The 15684-nt window shown below is 36.3% G+C and overlaps 1 long non-coding RNA gene across 1 annotated transcript in view; it reads left to right on the top strand.

Moving 5' to 3' along the window:
* Positions 1 to 15684, top strand: part of LOC148067585 (uncharacterized) — a 274440-nt gene that overhangs the window by 144311 nt on the left and 114445 nt on the right. The gene's annotated exons all lie outside the window — the stretch shown is intronic.

Here is a 15684-nt window from a genome sequence, read left to right as displayed (position 1 = left end):
AAGGGAGCAGACATTTAGCAAACAATTTCAATGACAAGCAAAAAAAGGAAATGATAAATGTGTTAGAATTAAGGCCAGCAGAGCATTTCCTACCAATAAATGTGTAATAATTAAACTCCCTCTCTCCCTGACCCACCTCCACATATCCTGAAGATGATACTACTCTAGTCGAGACCTTAAGAGAACAGTTAGATTCTTATTGTTTGAATACAAAATTATAAAATGACCATGTCAATGACCCAACATTAGTTCAACTTTTTTTTTTTCCCATCATTCAATACGAATGTTGATAATATGCTAGTGACACCCAGTTATTACAGCAAGATAAGGGAAGTAAAGACAAAACAATACATAAGCGAAATAATAATGAAGCAACGATGCTCATTAACCTCCTTAGAAGAGGTGAAACCATGTACAACAGTAATTAATCATTTGCCTACAGAGCAGGATTATTGTTCAGCAGCAGACGGCTGAGGCAAAGAAGTTGTTTCAGGTCTACTCTGGATAATCTTGAAACATTTTCTCAATTAGTGTTGGGAAAATGGCGGAAGTTGGTTCCTATACCCCAAACACTGTACCTTCAATTTTGTATTTGTTTGAATCCACATCTCGCTGTACTCAAGTCCAATAGTAAGAAAATAACCATCATTAGACACTGTTTAAAGTTGTGTGCCAAATGGCTAACTTGTGCACTTACACTTAATATTTTGAGTACACAAGTGCGTTCACACTGACATTTTAGACAATGGCAAAAGACATTTAGACGCTGCACGGAAGCTACGTCACCGACGACACGTCTTTCGTAGCAGATTCCAACGTAAATGTCTCAAGAAAATACTTATTTTTATCAGAAAACAACACAACAATAACACAATGAAACAACTTAATACTTGTTTCGATCAGTGAAAATCGCTGCCAAGTGTTGGTGATAGATTTCAAACTTCCGGTTGCAATCAGCGTTAAAAAGTAATAGAAGAAGAAGCTGTTGAGTCATTTCCGGTAGGTGCACAGCGGCAGTGTTTGATTTGAGAAAGTACTACCTGTCAAAATTTGCACACTAGGCAAGTAAGTGCTCTGTCTTACAGTGTACTGTAAAGCAGTGCACTTAGAGAAGTGCGCGATTTGAGACACAGCATTGGATTTAATAAGCAGATCCATCAACAAATGTAGCTATGGTTACAAGTTCGTAAAAATGATGCCTTGTCCAGGTTGGTAAAGAGATCCTTCCCCCACGAGAATGTGGTTAGGTTGAGATGGTCTGATGAAGCGTCATGAAGAAGTGTCACTATTTTCAGAGCTCACTAGATGGCGGTATCTGCACTATTTTCCTTTGTTTAAGAAACTGCTCCAATCACTTTAACCCGATGGCGCCACCTCCTGACCTCTAAACTCATGAACCATGGACCTTCACTAAGGTTAGGTATCTTGGGATCTGAGCCAAGAGGTAATTCTCTGGATCCCATGGTCAAGTTTCTTCTCACCCTCAGTCAATATACTATTGGTAGCTCCCAGCTAAAAGGTATGGCTTATTAAACTAAAGTCACTAAGAACATTTTTTTATGTTCATGTCAAAATTACTGGACCCAGTGATCCGCTGTGTTAAAGTTGAACCTGCTGCTAAACTGAGCCTTGCCTTCTATTAACTGGTTATGATATGATAATGAAATACAATTTTCATCCTTAATATGACTTTTGAATTAAACCATAGGGGAAAAAAAATAGTTTATTTGATTTATGTAGTCATGCGTTTTATTGTACCCAGTGATATCTTGACTGTTGCCGAGTCTGGAATGGCAGATAATGAAAAACAGTAATACAACAACATTAGTAGCTCTTGATGCACATATCTTTGATTGAGAAGTGAATTTTGTAGAACATTCATTTAAAGGTTTGATTTGTTATTTATTTGGAAATTTTACTACTTGCTTATTCTACAGACAAGCGATTACGAGTAAATCAATTAAAGTATCTTGAAAAGGCCCTCAATGTAATGCATCTTGTGATGGTGATTGTTTTACATTATCAGTTGTGCATAGAAAACCGTGTTTAAAAAAAAACTTGTCTACATTTTTTTTTTCAATACATTCTCGGACCTGGAAGACAATATGTGAAAAGTAGACTCGGATGGACAATAACTCTGTGTTTTTTAGAAAGTTTATCTTCAGTAGACATCACGTTGTGGAAAGACTTGAGGAGTCTGTTAAAAAAAACAAAAAAAACTGTCGTCCTCTAAGCAAAGAGAAAACCTCTGTGAGGTTCAAGTCCGTAGAAAATCCTGAAATAAAAGAAAAGCGTCTGTTCAAGTTCTCAATTGTTGAGTAGAGATCCATTCAGTGTATGATTGTTTAAGGGTCTACTTCTGCTCGCTAGTATATGTAGATAAGATCAGCAGAAGGAAATGTATTTTGCTAAATTTATACAGTGGAAATTTATTTTAATTCAAAGTCAAATATGTGCTAGATGCAATTTATGTCATTAGAGAAGTCACTTTACTCCACCAGAGATCGACAGTCCACGACATTATATGTATTTAATGGAAAGGAATTATAATACTTTTTTTTAATGAGATGTAAGGGAAAATGTATGTAAATCTCTTTTTATGACGGTTATTAGATTTTAAAATGGTTAACACAAAAAGCTTCCCTGAGGTTGATCTCAAGGGACAGACCGTATAGAATTGGGTCAAAACTGTCTAGACTCAGATGTGATCAGACTTTCACACGTGTGTATTGTAGCTAATCATGAAGAGTTTGTTTGGAACCAGTTTGTTTTTCTACGGTATGACTCGATCGAAGCAATTCTGAAAAGTTACAAAAAAAAATGTCTTTAGGATGCTGTGTTAGTATGACCAAGAAGCAGCCACCTGTGACAGGTTTTAGTCGATGCTTTTATTTTCATTTTATTTTCCTTTTATAAACCGGTGTTGGTTATAATTACGGTTTTACATATAGAAATTTTATAAGACGTGTAAAGAAAATAATACAAACTGTAAACTACATAATCTGTGCTCCATACAAGTTTGCAATTGAAATTGCTTAGCCAGATTCTTTTTATTTTCAACTTCTTATCATTGGACAAAAATGTGTCAAACAATAAATATTGGTGCCAACCAGGGTTTTCTTTGTGGACATGGAGAATTTCTATGAATATAGTTTTTTGTAACGTTTTGCAATAAAACAAAAAGAAATGTCAACAAAAAAAAAAGTTCATGATGGAAAAAAAAGATTTTTCTTTTTTCCATCTATGTGTTAAGACAAGATGAGTAGAAAAGAAAGAATGACCAGGAAATTAAACACACTACTATGGACAGTTATGAATTACTTTTTGGTTTGTTTTTTGTTTTTAACACTGTGAAATAATTCAATTGTACAGTTTGCTGTATGGGTTATATGAATTTTAAATAAAAAAAAGAATTACAAGCCATGTACAGGACCACTTTATTTTATCAGATTTCCTGCACCAAGATGATTCCTCTCTCCTCTATGGTGTCCTCCCACAATATAAACACAAAAGAGGAAGTATGTCTACTGTCCCTCGCCTCGCTGAAGAATGTCCGTATTTACAGGCAGGACGGGTTTATGTCTACACAATAGTTTTGATTTATGAGAGCTTGTTGCACATGGATTGCATGAAGCTCTTTGCATTATATGAACAGAAACCAACCACATTTTGTATCGGTAACAAGTTATTACATTGGGTTTTTTTTATCCATAAATCACATATATATATATATATATATATATATACAGTATATATTTATAGTTATAGAAGAGAAAAAAAAGGTATTAGGATATGTTGTAATAAGTGAAATACTCAAGGGGAATTTAAAGATCCTTGTATTAATGGGGATCTCATGAGGTCAGAGTAAAACAGTAAAACTGATGCTTTAGAAACCATTAGCAGCTACTAACATCCTAGGAGTTTAAAATGATTGTTTTTAAAAAATGTTTTAGATTCAGATTGCTGAATATTTTTGGGGGGAAATTTATGTCATAGATTTAAAAAAAAAAAACATTATTACAGAGAAGAATATGTTACGAGCAATGTTTATGTCCCTGCTATACACACACATAAACATGCACCTTAGGTTTGGTTTTCTGACCTGGATTTCTTAATTAAGATAATGATATGACCTCACTGAGTCAACTACTGGTTGATTACTATGTGAGATTGTGTCTCATTCAGACAACACAAATGCATCCGCTTATTTTACCAAGGAAACAAAACCTTAAATCGATTTGAGCCTTTGGTGCTTGGAACTTCTGCCTGTTGCAGTTAAATTCATAAAAAAAAATCATTACATGGAAAATGGTGTCATAGTTGGCTGGCAAGCCACACCGAAGTTAACATCGACAGATATGTATACAGCTTTCACAGTCATGCAAAGGGACTAAACATGTATTCGTGAAAAAGGTGATTATGCATGAACAAGTGTGTCAAGACACGAAGTAGCCAATTCGTGGTGATAAGGAGAGATTAACCTTGCCGGAGTGGAGATGGCAGGCGTGCGTGATAAAAATGCAGGGAAACCCCGGGTCGTGGCATTGAGGAGCAGCAGGCACATAATGAGCGATGGGTAGAGGCCTTGCGCCTAATGGGAAGATTTATTATCTTTCACTATCAATTAATCCCTTTGGACAGACTTGGGCTCGCAGAAGTGCACCAGGAGTGTGTAAAAAAAAACAAGAGGAGGGAAGTCAGAGGATGAGTAGGGACGGGAGAAGTACTCGTTTAAATGGAAAATAAGGAGGTGCGTATAGGAAGAAGCTAGAGAACGAGGACACGATTTGAAACTAATACCCCAAGAGATCTGAGAAATCTGTATAGGAGACGACATGGTTTGTAGAAAAAAAGGAAAAAAAAGAGAAAAGGGGTAAAGAACTTTTTTGCCACTTTTATTTATTTATTTTAAGAATGAGATACATAATAAAAATAATAGTCCATACTGGATAAAAAGACTGACACCATCAAGGCTCTGGGAACATAAAACAGAATTTGGAAGAAAGAATCGACACTGAAGTACTTCATGTGGATGCACTTAAAGATCGTCTGTATGTTCGGCTGGAAAACAGGCAGGACCGCCGCCGCACTGGCAATGATCAAATAAATTCAACTTGTAAGAAATGGGATTTTGGAGGAATAAGGTTCTTGAATAGTTAATAGGATGAATATAATGATTGTTTTTAGAAGCAGAGAGCATTAACTGTAGTCATTTGGTTCAAAAATTGCATTCAATTATGATGTTTATCAATAAAAACTAAAAGCGGATTCAGTCACTTATTGAAAGCAAAAATTCAAATTGTATATTCTTTTGAAATCATGAAATCACATATAAAATGTGCTACTAATTACTTCATGCAGTTAAAGTTTGAGAGCTCAGTAGTGCAAAACAAAATGTTAAACTTGTGGAAATAAAACTACTTTTAAAGTAGTGATGGTCTGATGAAGCTTCATGAAGCAGTGTCACTATTTTCAGCGTCCACTAGATGGCGGCCTCTGCACTATTTTTCTTTGTTTTGAACAACAGCTCTAATCAGTGACGGGCCGTCAGGCGTCTTTCCTCTTCATTTCAAGTTGCACACTGCTTCCAGGATTTTACGTTCATGTGAGAGCCTTCATCCAATCTTATTTAAGTAGCCGGTCATGTGTTACCCAAGGCCTTCAGTCGCTTCAGAGGTGGCTCTTGCCCATTGAAATCAACAGCAGCCAAAGGATTGTGTTAACCAATCAGAGTAGGCGACACAACGTCAGCCCTTTAGAGCCACCCATGTCACAGCTTCCACGACGCTGGACGCGTTGAGCACGTTGAACACATGACACGTTCATGTCCTCTGATTGGATAACACTGACACTTGTCACATGGAGCTGAAACATTGATTTGAGTTAATTTAACTGTTTGTTTTTCAACACAATGGCTGAAGAGCTTAATCTAATCGGGAATATATTTGCAAAGCCATTTTCAAGAAAAGCTTGACGTTAAGAAAGTTATGCTAACTCAGGGACGAGTCTTTCACATGCCTCAAATGATTTGTTTATTTCCTCCATGAACTACTTGAGTAAGTGCATTTTTTTCTCAATAATGTTGTGCTTTATGAGATCAATAGTGGTGCTTGTGTCTGTGTGTGTGTGTTTTTTGGGGGGGCGATGCAGAGCGGAGTGGAAGTGATATTTTGATATAATGCACTGATGTTCATTTGATGATAAAATGTTATTGACCTATAACAGTACACGGTCAGATCCCTGTGGTTTATAAAGAACCTTAAAGTAGTTATTGAGAGGTGGATTAATTGAAGGCCTATGTGTGAAATAGTATCACTACTTTCATTTTTTTAATTAGTTGGTACATTTGTTTTACTATTGGTAAGGTGACAGTTGACCCAGATTCAGAATGAATGCTTTATTTTAGAAAAAGTCTTTAATAAAATATCCATAAATAATTGAACGCAAAATCATCCAGGAGATGTGAATTTAGAACATTGTTAAACTGAAATAATATCCAAACAAGAAAGAAAACCAAAAGGGGTTGTAGTGTAGGGTTGCAGGGTGTGGACATTAGATAAAGAGAGAGCAAAGAGAAACAGAATAAATAAATGATAGCTTGTCCTTACAACACCAGCAGTGTCTTCATTATTAAACGAGTATATCCGCAACAGTTTCAAAACGAGAGCAGAATGAACGGCCATCACCAGGTTCGAAGACTGCCTTATGAAGTTTTGAAGGCCCTCCTCGTCAAAGTCCTTGATGAGCGACAGATCGAAAATGAGGTATTTGGAGAACAACAAACTCTCTTCGGACCGAATCCATTCCAGTCCAGGTAGTGTTGGCTGAGACCACAGGAGGAAGACATTGGAAGTTGCAAAATTAGCAAGGCAGGTAATGGCAGCCCGATGGCAGAGATGTTCATTATTTTATTGATCTCAAATAGGTTGATGCATGCAATGTTAAACAGGATGCTGTGTAGTCTGAATGCTTGATTGTCCACGAGAAGGCAGCATAGGGATAGGAACAAAGTGAACTCTCATTGAGAATCTTACCACAGCGGTGAGTATAACTGGTATCCCTGAGATGAAGTCCAACTAGCGATATGACCAAGGACAACAGGGAACAGGGAGTGGAGGATAAGATCGGAGGACTTCACTCTGGAGCACACAAAGCAGGAAGTCACAAAGTCCTTAAGGTTCATCTCAGACCACCGGAACCACTGTGTGAGTAAGCTCAGAGTGCAAAAAAAGGCATTTGCAAAGCTTTGCGTGTCCATCAAGTAGGATAGGTTCTTATGATCCGTTCCGAACGGCATTTCTGATACCTCCAGCCAGAGTCTCAACTCCTGAAGAGCATCCAGGACCCCCAGGAATTCTCTGATGCAGATGTTATAATTGTGCCCCAACGCTATCAGTGAACTGGAGTAGAAGGCACAGGGGGAAGGATCCCCCTTATTATTCGTCTGGATACCTCTGGTATAGAGTCCGACCTAGTGAGGTTTCTGGATGACGAAGAAATGGAACCGAGTACAAGAGATGTTGTAGGTGGTTGAAGGAAGAGTCGGGCTTGGGTATCCATGCGGTACGGTCGCTTTGTAGAGGTTAGCTGTGTTAGGGGAGCACAGACATAACTGTATCCTCTAATAAATCTTCTGTAGGCTTCTTCCTCTATCTCAGAGGGATCCGGCTGAAGCTGACCCTGTCCTAAAATAAAGCCCAAGAAGCTAACTGAACTGATACTAAACTCACTTTTCTCAACTTTAACAAAGTGTCGGTTTTCAAACAAGCACTGTGGGACTAGTCGGACGTTCTTCATTGGACCAGCAGTATATGAAAATATCATCAAGGTATATATAGACAAAGGTATTGATAAAATGATTATTTAGGGCTCTGAACATAGTGGAGCATGAGTTAGTCCATCCTCCAATATACAAAATGACCTACATACTTCTACCTTCCGGATAAGTAGAAGGTTGTAATGTTTTGTAAGAAGCCTGCCCTGAGCTGAGAAGAAGAAGGTCTAATAAACTAGCTCAGATAATGACTCACAGGTATAGGTTTCCATTGCCTCCCTCTCAGGAGCTAGATTAAAAGGATGGCTACTAGGATGAGTAGAACCTGAAATTAAATCAATGGCACAGTTTTAAGAGCGATGTGGAGGAAAGGGAAGCGTTTCTAAAGACCTCGTCAAGGTCATAATACTCTGGAGGAAAGGAAAAGAGATCAGGAGGAGACATTGTAGGAGACAGAGTAGGTGAAGGATACATGGACAGAACTGAAACAGTGAGAGATATCGAGACAGCCTGATGAGTTAAGCTGGGCAATGAGCTACTGCCCATAGCATTGATCAATCTAGGAGTGTCAAGCTATATAAGAAAGTATGCGTCCCTAAGTGAGTCACCTCGAGGAAGGTGGTGGGAAGACTATCTGGAACATAAAGGGGCAGAGAAGTAGTCCTTAGCTTTCAAACTATCTCAAAGCAGATTGTCCACCCTAAGAGACAAATTTATTAATTTTCCCACAGTGTCCGGCTAATCACGGACAGCTTTCCGATCACAGAATTCATCCCTTAACCCCTGAACATATGCTGACTTGAGCAGGCCCATTGCAACCACTCTCAGAAACTAAGACACCAAAATTAACAAAATATGTGCCGACTGAGTTTGAGCCCTAGGGGAATTAACAATTTTCTCCGAAATGAAGCAACAGAGAAAGAATGCCAATCTTATACTGAAGGCATCTCTTCAGTAGAGGCCTGATTGGAAGCCTGTACAGGCGAGTGAGATTAGTGTAAAACCTCTTAACTGATTCATTAAATTATCCAACCTTCATTTATCAGAAGAGTAGGAATGATGCTGTTGGCCAATCACGGAATCAGTTACTTAAGAAAAAACTCAAGTCTTCAATAAAAAGACATTTTCCAAATCCAAGTGTACTAAAACGGGAATAGAGGAAACCAAAATGTATAACTTACAACTTCAAGCACTGGCAACACCAGGAGTGTCCAATGATTTAAACAAGAAGTATATCAACTATTGTTCCAAAACGAGAATAGTTTCAATTGTTTATAAACACTTTTCAGTACATTTATTTATTTAGTTTTTGAAATTTGGATTATCCTCTTGTCCAGTATGGGCTCAGGACCTCAGCTGGTATCGTAAACAAAATAAAATATTTCCTACAATGGCTGGGTGTTCGAGAAAACATTTCTTTCATATTCAAAATATCAAAAAAAAAAAAAAAAAAAAAAAAAACGTGATTGAAAAAAAAGAAAAACATTTTGTTATAACAAAATGTAACCCTGTTATAGTAATTGACTATTTAATTATAGTTTGAAATCAGCACAGGGAATGCTCCAATAATATTTAAAATGATGAACAATTATCACATGTGTAATTACTGTACAGCGTACTGCTCTAATGAAGTGTTTCCACTGAGGGAATACTGGTGTATATTATTCTCTACTAATGAGCTTATTCACACTGAGGTTATACAGGGAGAGAACATATGCCAGAACGTTCAAGAACATTTTTTATTTGCCACTGCTGAGCAAGCCTCATGTATACACTGTAGAAAATGGATTATTTAATCAACAGAAAGTGGTTATTTCATTGTTTGAGATTCTGATGTTAAGCAGAAGTTATTTCAGAGTAGTTTTGTGTAGAGTAAATGTTTAGACATTTTTGGATAATACAGTCACTATTTTCTGTCGCTATTTTTTCATGTAGCACTTATGACATTTAAAAAAAAAAGTTAATTCTCTCTGTCTTTACTTTTGTAAGATTCTATGCATTTCTCCAAGGTTGCCTGCTGCCTAGAGCCAAGCGTTTTGATCTTGACCCGGGAACAGGCTGCTTAGCGTTCCAGAGGGGGATGGAGTTTGCCAGCTCATCATTTATTATTCTCTGTTAAAATTTACACCCTAATTTGACTTTCTTTTTAAGAAATGGTACATCAATAGTTGATTTAATGCTGCAGACGTACTGCCCTTCCCGGAGGTTTTTATAGTTCAGATATATGTTTTCCAATTTAATGGAGTGGCAATTTTTGGTTTTTAACTTCTCTAGGCTCTCGCTCAAACCCGACTAGTGATGGTCTGATGAAGCTTCATGAAGCACTGTCATTATTTTCAGAGTCCACAAGAGGGCGGTCTCTGTACTATTCTACTTGTATTTGTTGTTTTGAACAACTGTCCTAATGAAACATCACATTTTTTTAAACTGATGGCGCCACCTACTGACCTTTTAACAACATGACAATGCTTCATGAATGTTTTGTAAGTCAATTTAATATTTTATTGTGTTAATATACTTATGGTTCACACAGAAAACGAAGTATGTGACGATCCATCTGATTGAACAAGACCTCTACTTGTTAGAAAACCCAACTATTGACCACTTTCTTTGTCATAAGGTCATTGGATCGGCCAGTCGTCAATTAAAACAGTGTTTGCAGGGCCTTATTAAAATAATGAAATGTTGCGATTTTCACCTATCGATGGTTAACTTTAATGAATCGTTAATGTACAGTCATCATACTATTGTTTTAAAGAAAAATGTTCTCCCTAGTCTACCTCTAATATCTATTAAATTACTTGGTATTTAATCAAATACTTCATTTCATTCTAAAAGACTTCTTTATTAACACAAGATTTATTAAATATACCTTGAATTATCCCCTGACTTCAAAAATCAAAAGACTTGCTATACTTTGGTGTAAAATGCTCAGATGATTACAACCCAGCATGGTTCATCAATCCACATCTCTCGCTGCCTCCTTAAGAAAACACAGAAACTCATGACTGCAATCATCGCGGCCAGTCAAGTGAGCGCCACTTCATCTCATGTGTGTCTTCGATAAGAGAACATTTCAGGGGGAAGGTGCTGCTAGGTGCTCAGTCGTCTGGAGAAAACTTTACAGTCTATGAAGGCCAATTTGAGCAAGTTCAGAAAAAAAATCCCCAACTTTAAACTTGAGACTTTATCGAAAGAAATAAAGAATCAGTTTTAAAAAGGACTTTAATAGATTCTAATTTGAGTTGGTTATTGACAGATATTCTTGGAATTTAATTTTGGTACCTAAAGGAGTGAAATGACTCGCACATGGTGACTTCATTTTTTGCTCATCAGTTTTAATGCATATTAATTACTATTGGTTTTCTTTTCTATTTCATTGCTCTTTTAATAATTGAGAATCTCAGTCGACTTATGAATTAAACTTAATTTTATTTCAATGATGAAGCGATATATACCCATTTCTGGGATTTTCATTAATTACAGCATTGGAAAGTATACATTTTATTTATGAATATGTAAGGAAAAAACGCAAAAGGCATGCTTTTAATACACAAACTCTACCTACTTTGGGTGTCAAGTAAGATTATTGCACCAATTGCAACCGACATTTTTTTTAAACTTCCTTGTCAAAAAAGACCGTTAGGAAATGATGCTTGGCATCAAGACGATAGCGCTGGTTCCAATGGCGGTTTGGGCCATTATATACGACAAGTCCTTCAAAGTCAGCCGACGAGCTGCAGGCGGCATTCTAATGAGATCATCAATAACTTGCAACAGCTGCTTGCAGAGAAAGGCCTCATCTGTTGAGCTCCAGCCACCGACGACTGCTCTAACTGAACAAGTCTCGCCGATATAATGAGATGTGTTGTTGTAGCACATGCAACAGTGCGCCAGTTGAGACCGTTAATTGCTGAATAAGTCATTTCTCTTGCTTAAAAAAAAAAAAAAATTCAAGTCTCATAATCAAGGCTCAACTACTACAATTATTTTGTGTTTAAATCAACTTTGCTATCAATATAAGGATAAAAAAAGCAAATGATTTAAAAGGTCAGTGAAGTTAAAATCCTGTACGGTGGGTGTTTTCAATTCCTTTTATACTTGTAAATAATTGTAATTATTGTCATACTTTTTGCTGAGAGTATTCCCATCTTAAAACTGAATGAAATATTAATAAATGTATTTTTAGGCAGTGTAAATGTCAATTATAACTTTCCTTGTGACTGAATACACTCAATCAATATAACACCATGTCTTGAGAATCATTCATAATCTCAGAGGCCAGCAGTCTTGATTCTACTGGACCACCATGAGATGTATTCTGGCAATCGTCTTGATGCCAAGCATCATTTCTTAACGGTCTATTTTGACAAGTAAAATAAAAAATAAATGTAATTGCAATTGTTGCAACCGCCCAACTTGACATCACATGTAGATGTGATATCACTGAGCTGAATATGATTGGATAAAAAATATGATCATATTTGACACCGGTAACAGTGCCCCCAAGTCGATATGATTTAACAAAAGCTACAACTTACATTTACTTTTCTGAGTATGTTTAGGCCAACAGAGAATCCCTTGATAATCCGCCATTGCTGGATACATTACATCTCTTATTTGACCCGTGAATTCTTTGGTATTACAAAAAAAAAAAAAAAGATTAAGTTTCTGGGATTGCCTATATGTAGTGATGGTCTGATGAAGCGTAATGAAGCAGGGTCATTATTTTCAGAGTCCACTTTATGGCGGTCTTTGCACTATTTCTCAGTGTTAATGAAACATTGCATTGTTTTTAGCGTGATGCCGCCACCTACTGACCTCTAAACAACATGACACTGCTTCACGAAGCTCATCTCTACCTATAAACTCATAGAATATACAATGATTTTTTTCTCTTCTTCTCATTAGGGTTTGTCCAGCAAATTAGACCTATAGCATTTAAAAGATTTTGTGTATTCTCTCTAGCGACACTGCCTGAATCCAAATTGGGCCCCTTTTCTCTACAACTATCTTGTCCCTAAGATTTTCTCATGATCTGTCCCTTCCTAAACTAACTTCTAGTCACTTCCGATGACAACCTGCAATTTTAACATCCTGTCTTCATCTTTCTTGATGTCTACATTTTGAGAGGAAAACCTGACCACTTGGGACACTGGATCGAGCCTTTGACACAAGGAAGGAAAAATAAGATCCATTAGGTTTTACTGGAAGCTAAAGAATGATTTTCATTTTGGAGGGAAATTAGTAAAAATAACTTTAATCCTAGCCTTTTTTTTCATTTATGATGGTCTTAAATTGACTCACTCTTTTCTTTTTTTTTTTTATTAAATAAACAAAACAATATATGAATTTATGTATCACCAGATATGTTTTGCATTGTTCCAAAATATCACCCAAAAGCCTTTCTCCCTTCTAGGTCATTGTTTGACTCCATGTGTGTTTAAAATTCATGACACCAATGCCATTGCACATTTGTCTCTTTTAATCCAAAGATCTGAGTTTCGGATAAGAGATTTATCCTTCACTTGCTGGTCGGCATCACTCAGACTCTCACACTGGCACAATAAATGAAATGTCTGATAAGCTCTTTTAATATTATTTTTCATTTTCTTTGTAGTTCTGCCAAGGTCGCTCACATGCTGAGTGAAGTCAGGAGGTGGTGGAAGGATTAGGGAAAGGTTATTTCAGGGCCCCGCGGGCAATGTGGAAGAGTGAAAGGTAGAGGAGGGCTAGTGTATATATATGTATGTGTATATATATATATATATATATATAAATATATATATATATATAAATATATATAAAAGTTTAAAAACAGAGTATTGTGCAAAAAAGTACAGTGTTTGTTTTTTGCACGTAGCCCCTGTTTCTGCAGTGAAATGGTAACAAAATTCAAATGTGTTGACGGAATGTTGGAGGAAGGATAAATGATGTCAATTTGTGGATTGGATGAGTAGGACAAGATGGAATTTAATGGAACAACCGTTATCTCCGGGTCAAGGTGGCCCACATTTCTTTAAACACATTTTTTGGGGCTTTCGGGTCACTTTGACCCCGAGATAAGACAAGGGTTTACAATGGTGACTACAAGTTAGCCTAAATGCCTGGGTTAATCTTCTTCAGACCTTTTAAGCTAAAGAAAGAATTTATTATGCAATTATTTATTAACAATTTATTTCACAACTTGATACCACTAATCATTTTATCATTTCATCCTTATATGCATGTATTGTATTTATTTATTTTAATGTTTATTTACTACCTTCATGTGTCTTACTGAACATATATATACAGTATATGTTTTGAATTTATTTGATTTTATGATAGTCATTTATTTAGCTTAACTTGCCACGTACACTCCTATTATTAACAGCATTTTCATGTTTACAGTTCTAATGCATTGCAAAAGTTAAGCATCTTGTACAAGGTTATTGTCGAAATGCTACTAAGTTTTTACATTTTCTGACATATTACCACTTTGATTATTTATTTATTAGCCTAATGGATCCTACTCAGTCCTGCTATTGCTCTTCAAGATTATTAATTGCTTTATATTGACAAACTGATTTATGCCAACCACTTATTTAATCTTACTCTTTAATTTAATCTTCCCTCATATTGATCTATTTTGAGTGTAATCTCACTCTTAAATGATCTTTACATCCAGACACTCATCTGTCGCACATCAGACCTCACCGTGATCAGATGTTTTTTAGGTCAATGGTGTACAAATTGCTTTTCATTATTGTGTTCATTTATTTTGTGTCACTCTAATCGATCAAATTCTATAGCATAGTTTCAATGGCTGTGTTCAAGCACAGTCTAGAACAAGGTCAGTAGCCTGAAAACCCATTCATTTAGCTTGGAGATGTTAATTTTACATACATTTAAAATGTATATTGATGTACAACTTCAGTATATCGTCAATAGTTAGTGACAACTACGCGAACAGCTACCTGGCTAAGGAGGACCATTCGTAGACATGCACACTTTTCTATTATGATTCGTAATATAGGTGTTTTTAGGACAGTATTTACCATTTACCTTAGACACAGAGATGTGTCGATTTCTGCCTGCAAAATAAAGGTGATATACTTTGGTTTATTTTCATATAGGTTTTGGGACATTGCCATTTCTATTATTGACATTTCAACAAGTTAACAACAACAATTTCTCTTAAAAGGTAGGAAAAAAAGACCTTGCGAAAAAGTGTCTTGATTTTAATCCAGTGTAATTATGCAAAATTGTCAACAAAATGAAACGTTTTTCTTTTCATTGAAGTCAGATGATGCAATTTTGCAACCGGACCTGAGTAGGCAAAAGAAAGTTAATGTAACATGCAGTCTGACCTCCCCTCGTCCTCCCTGGGACTTCAGCTATAGTTAACATCATAATGCAGCTATTTATGGCACCTGTTAAATAAGGCAATATCTCAAGATCGATTTTACTGCAGCTCGCTCTCCCCTTTGGCACTCTCTTCCAACACACGTAGGATTTGATAACTCAAGCTCTATTGATTTTTCTATAAGCAAAAATAGTCTGCACACAGAGGCATAAACAAAACATATTTATAGGACCCAAAAAGCGGTTTTATACAAATAATTTTAATATTGTTTAGTGTCATTCGGAAAGATAAGCTGGGAGAAAAGACGAAAGGGATGGAATGATCCTGGCATACAACACTAAACAGTGTTATTAAATTATGCATTTAATGGAAACAGGCAACATATATTTAAAAGTGAAACTAGTTTATTTTCTGTCCAATACATTTATTGAAACTGCAAAATAATGTTAAAGTTTACTAATGCCCATGTAGCTAACTACATGTAGTGGACTAACACTCGGCTGGTTCCAACATAAATATTCAATATCAAATGTTCTTTCCCGCCTGTCAAACTTGATTTTGT

The sequence above is a fragment of the Callionymus lyra genome, chromosome 13 (assembly GCF_982586985.1).
Source record: "Callionymus lyra chromosome 13, fCalLyr1.hap1.1, whole genome shotgun sequence".
Classification (NCBI taxonomy): Eukaryota; Metazoa; Chordata; class Actinopteri; order Syngnathiformes; family Callionymidae; genus Callionymus; species Callionymus lyra.
The sequence above is the reverse complement of the archived record's forward strand: the minus strand, read 5'-3'. Positions and strand labels throughout refer to the sequence as shown.